The sequence below is a fragment of the Nematolebias whitei genome, chromosome 11 (genome assembly GCF_014905685.2).
Source record: "Nematolebias whitei isolate Nwh7 chromosome 11, NemWhi1, whole genome shotgun sequence".
NCBI classification, from domain to species: Eukaryota; Metazoa; Chordata; class Actinopteri; order Cyprinodontiformes; family Rivulidae; genus Nematolebias; species Nematolebias whitei.
The window spans coordinates 48,755,858-48,761,283 of NC_056508.1; the positions used below are offsets into that span (position 1 = coordinate 48,755,858).

Below are 5,426 nucleotides of genomic sequence, written 5' to 3' on the forward strand. Positions count from 1 at the left end.
CTCCATGATGACATCCCTCACCTTATCCACAAAGTCCATGGTGTTCTGTATGTGGTGTCTGAGCTGCCAACTAAAGGGATGAGTACCGGAGGTGGGAGTTAAAGCTCCGTCTCAGGGGAGACTTTGACAAACATTCCCAGCAGACCGTCACAATACGTTTGGGTCTGCCAGGTCTGACTGGCATCCTTCCCCACCATCGGAGCCAATTCACCACCAGGTAGTGGTCAGTGGACAGTTCCGCTCCTCTCTTCACCCAAGTGTCCAAGACATACGGCCGCAGGTCAGATGAGCCGACAACAAAGTCGATCATCAAACTGTGGCGTAGAGTGTCCTGGTGCCAAGAGCACATATGGACACCCTTATGCTTGAACATGGTGTGTGTTATGGACAATCCATGACGTGCACAGAAGTCCAACAACAGAACACCACTCGGGTTCAGATCAGAGAGGCCATTCCTCCCAACCACACCCCTCCAGGTCTCACTGTCATTGCCCACATGGCGTTGAAGTCCCCCAGTAGAACAAGGGAGTTCCCAGGAGGTGCACTGTCTAGTACCCCCTCCAAGGACTCCAAAAAGGGTGGGTAATCTGAGCTGCTGTTTGGCGCATAAGCACAAACAACAGTCAGAACCCGTCCCCCCACACGTAGGTGGAGGAAGGCTACCTTCTCGTTCACCAGGGTGAACCCCAACGTACAGGCACCAAGATCGGGGGTCAACAAGTATGCCCACTCCTGCTCAGCGCCTCTCACCAGGGGCAACTCCAGAGAGGAAGAATGTCCTACACCTCTCAAGGAAACTGGTTCCAGAACCAGAGCCATGCGTTGAGGAGAGTCCGACTATTTCTAGCCGGAATCTCTCAACCTCACACACCAGCTCAGGCTCCTTCCCCACCAGAGAGGTGACATTCCACGTCCCAATAGCCAGCTTCTGTAGCTGAGGATCAGACCACCAGGGTCCCTGCCCTCGGCCACCACCCATCCCACATTGCACCCAACCCGTTTGGCCCCTCCCACAGGTGGTGAGCCCATGGGAAGGGGGACCCACGTCGCCTCTTCAGACTGTGCCCTGCCCGGCTAGCCCGGCCACCAGGCACTCACCAGCGTGCCCCACCTCCAGGCCCGGCACCAGAGTGGGGTCCCGGTGACCCACTTCCGGGCGAGGGAACATTGTTTCCATAGATTATACTCATCATAAGGGGTCTTTGGGCTGCACGTTTTCTGGTCCCTCCCCTAGGACCTGTCTGCCTTGGGTGACCCTACTAGGAGCAAGAAGCCCCTGACAGCATAGCTCCTAGGATCATTGGGACACTCAAACTCCTCCACCACGGAGGTTGAAAACTTAAAGTCTGATATTCCCTTTAGACTCAGGCCCTTAGGATTTAAATATTTGAGAATTAATGTGACCCGTACTTTGTCTTCCTTATATTCATCCAGTTTTTCTCCTTTGATTGCTCAGATTAAATGAGATCTTCAGAGATGGAATTATTTGCCTCTGCCTCTAATTTATTGAATTAACATTATTAAGATGAATATTTTGCCTCAACTACTTTTTCTGTTTCAGTGCATTCCTGTATTTTTGCCTAAAGCTTTTTTTAAAAGTTGGATCAGACTATGATGTCATTCTTGTGAGAGGGGAAGCATCCCAGGGTGAGGAGATCACTGCTGCAGAGACTAACGTTTGATGGTGGTCTTTGTCAAATTTTTTATTTTATTATTGGTCTGCTCACATTCACAAACTGACCTACTGGCTTCAATCACAAGAACAGTTATGGTGTAAACTAGAACGCTTGTCTTGCAGCTCCTCTTCATTAGTAACTTTGTTGTTCTCTCCTCTTCCATTAAAACCTTCTCGTTTCACATAAAACCCTGTAGTGCAGTCTAGTCTTAAGATGTGGTCACAGTACAGGAGTTATTTTAAGTTTGTGTCTGCATCAGTAACTATGCCTCTCATACAGAATCATCTGTTTCCTCTTGATATTACTGATGGTGCTCATGTACAGTGGAAACACCACAGCATTAACACTTGTAAAGATCAACAAAGTCCATGCTCAATAATCCAGGTAAACAATCCAACAATTTTCAGTCAGGTCATTGGACAGTTTTTTTTTTTTTTCGTTTTTTTTCCTGAAACGTTTCACCTTCCATCCAGAAGGCTTCACCAGTCAAGGAAACGCACAACACAAAACTGATTCTTCTCCCAAACAGCTTACTCCAAAGTGAAGAGAATCAGTTTTGTGTTGTGTGTTTCCTTGACTGATGAAGACTTCTGGATGGAAGGTGAAACGTTTCAGGAAAAGAAAAAAAAGAAACTGTCCAGATGACCTGACTGAAAATTGTTGGACTTTGAAAGATTTTTTTACCACGGCATTAACACTTTTAAAGATCTATATAAGGACGGCACTTTCTCCAGTTTTTCTGACCTATGTTCAGAAACAAGTCTCCCAGCGAATCATTTATTTCTTTATTTTCAAGAGCAGCATTGCACTTCTGCTCTTTTCCCCTCCTACTCTTCTCTTCCAAGTATCCAGCCATGGGAGGAACTACGGTCGCTTAAACCCAACAAGAAATCGATTATATCCTCAATATACAAACAACTTATGGATTTGGACATAGATTCAGGAGCTAAAATCAGGAGAGCTTGGGAACAGGAGTTGGGTATAACTATTTCAGATCCACAGTGGGAGAAAGCAGTATCCAATGTTTGTTACAGTTCACCCTGTGCCAGGTTACAACTTATTCAGTTTAAGGTGCTATGTAGGGTTCACTATTCAAAGGCTCGTCTGAGTTTTACTCACAAGTGGTGGATCAGTGTGAGAGATGTCATGTCAGTCCATGTAACCTGAGTCACATGTTCTTTATGTGTTGAAAACTCCAGAGCTTTTGGTGCCAGTACTCAGCCATTCTTTCCAAAGCCCTTGGAATTCAAATCTGTATGAACCCTTTCTTAGCTATTTTGGGGCTTCCAGTCACTACTGTACTAACTGACCCTACGCACGCTAAAGTATTGGCCTTTACATCACTTTTAGCCAGGCGTTGTTTTCTACTCCTCTGGAAATCTTCTAAGACACCTTCCATTTCTTTGTGGTTTTGAGATATGTCATTTCTTAAATTGGAAAAATGGAACAAAGGGCAACTATGGAAAATGTGATCACACATGGGGTTCGTTCATAAACTATTGCAAGTCACTGAACATCTTACCATCTGACGGATACCCCCCCACCCCCTTTCTATTTATTTATTTATTTATTTTTAATCTCTTTTCCTAATGTGTGTGTGTGAGAGAGAGAGAGTGAGAGTCTCTTTATTATTTTAAATTTATTTTTTGGTTTGACCACAACAAATTAGAACTAAGATTGATATGTTAGAAATTGTGGCTACTGAGTATTGCTTGTATATAAAAAAAGACAAATGTGCAAGTAAAACCATTATGTATGTAAATGAGTGCTGTGCACCTGTGTTCTTCAACAAACAGATTAAAACAAAGACAAAGTGTCGGCCATCACTGCAGAGCAGCCTTCAGACATCTACAGCCTCTTTTCCACAGTGACGCTCGGATCACTTCAGCTCGGTACACGTTGCATTTCCATACGCACTTCAGGACCGGTTCTGTAGCCCGGTCCAGAATCCAACTCACCACCTGGTGGAGGTGGTGCTCCATTAAGCTATTTACCACTAAACATATTAGAAGAAGAGAAAAACGAAAGATACACAACAAAAATGTCGGATCTCGTAGCTTTATTGAACTTTGTCAAAGGTCAAAGAGAAGAGACCCAGAAAAGTGTGCGGGCAGCGAGGCCAAAGGCCCTGCAGAAGAACCGGACAGTGGTGGAAATGATCAGAGGGATGTAAGCTCATGCTAATCTGCTATAGAGCCAAGCGTAAAAGTATGAACGGGTAAATGTTGATTAAATACGGATTAGTAAAACATGCTGCGTGTGTTTCAGATGATTCTCCAGTAAAATCATCTCAGCAGACCTCCAGTCTACGTCCAGCTCTGGAGCGACGTGTGCCAGTAACGATGAAAGAGGCTGTTCCCTTCCATCCATGTATCATTTCAGTATAAATGTTGACAATAAAGATTTATTAAAATATCTTGACGTTTGTTATTTACCAAACACTGTGGATGGAAAATCTGGATCTAGCTCATAATCATGACTTGAACTTGAAACAGGTTTCAGTACAGGTGAGAATTTATTTAGAAGTTTCTGGTAAATTAAAAAGAATACAGGTTATTAAAATGATCAAATTAAACTATATATATATAAATATATATAAAACCTGCTAATGAACTTTTAATGAACTTTAGTTCACCATTAAGAGTGAGAGTTCTGTGATGAGTTAAACTCAAAGCTGTTCCTCACATAAATAATGTTCATTTATTATTTTATAGATTAATGTTTCTGTTCATTTATTATTTTTTTCCTTCAACCTTTATTTCTCCAGGTAAATCCCATTGAGCCTCGAGGACTCTTTTACAAGAGAGACCTGATTTAACAAAGAAAGATGAAACAATGGACAACAGCAACAACAATAAACAGTTATAAAAAGTCATACTGCAGGGTTTTTTTTTTTTTTTTTTTAAATATGAATGTTTCTGTTCAGTCCCTGAGACGACTTCTGTTGTGACTTGGAGCTTTAGAAATAAACTGATTTGAAGTAAATCTCATGAACCAGATTCTGGGGGTCGAGATGGAGTAGGCAGGCAACAGCCGTCTGTGAGTCAGCAGCTCGTATGATCCTCCATGGTGACCAGCGGAGCTCGGACCTGAGGAGACGACGCCCCGCCCGGCCTGAGGGAGCCCCGAGGCTCCGGTGGAGCTCCATCCAGCTCACTCTGAGTTTTGTCGTTGGTCACCAAACACAAAAAACGCCGGCACCTCAGCGTTAGACCACGGTGTTGTCATTATTGTTTTTAAAATTTTTCTTTAAATCTTCTTTTCATCTTTAAATCACTTCTTGGTCTGCTGCCTTCATACATCTCCTCCTACATGTCTCTGTGTGAGTGCAGCTACAGCGTGCGCTCTCAGGACATCATTACCTGCAGTGTTCCCTCAGTGAGGACTGAACTAGACAAAAGGACCTTCTCCTACTCCGCTCCTGTTTCCTGGAATCCTAGAGTTATTCCAATCTGGCTTCAAATCTCTCCATAGCACTGAAACTGCTCTACTGAAGGTTTTTAACGACATTTTCATATCCACAGACGCAGGTGATTCTGTGCTGCTTGTCCTATTGGACCTTACATCTGCTTTTGACACCATCGACCACAAGATCCTCATTTCTAGACCGGAGCAGTGGGTGGGCATCACAGGGTCAGCCCTTAAATGGTTTGGGTCCTACCTCTCTGACAGAACCTTCTGTGTCAATATCAAAGATTTTAGTTCGGCATCGACAGCGCTCCAGTGGGGGGTACCACAGGGGTACATCCT

The 5,426-nt window shown here is 43.9% G+C and overlaps 1 protein-coding gene across 1 annotated transcript in view; it reads left to right on the forward strand.

Moving 5' to 3' along the window:
• sypa (synaptophysin a) overlaps window positions 1–5,426 on the forward strand; it is a gene marked incomplete at its 5' end in the record, with an annotated part of 10,923 nt that overhangs the window by 2,310 nt on the left and 3,187 nt on the right.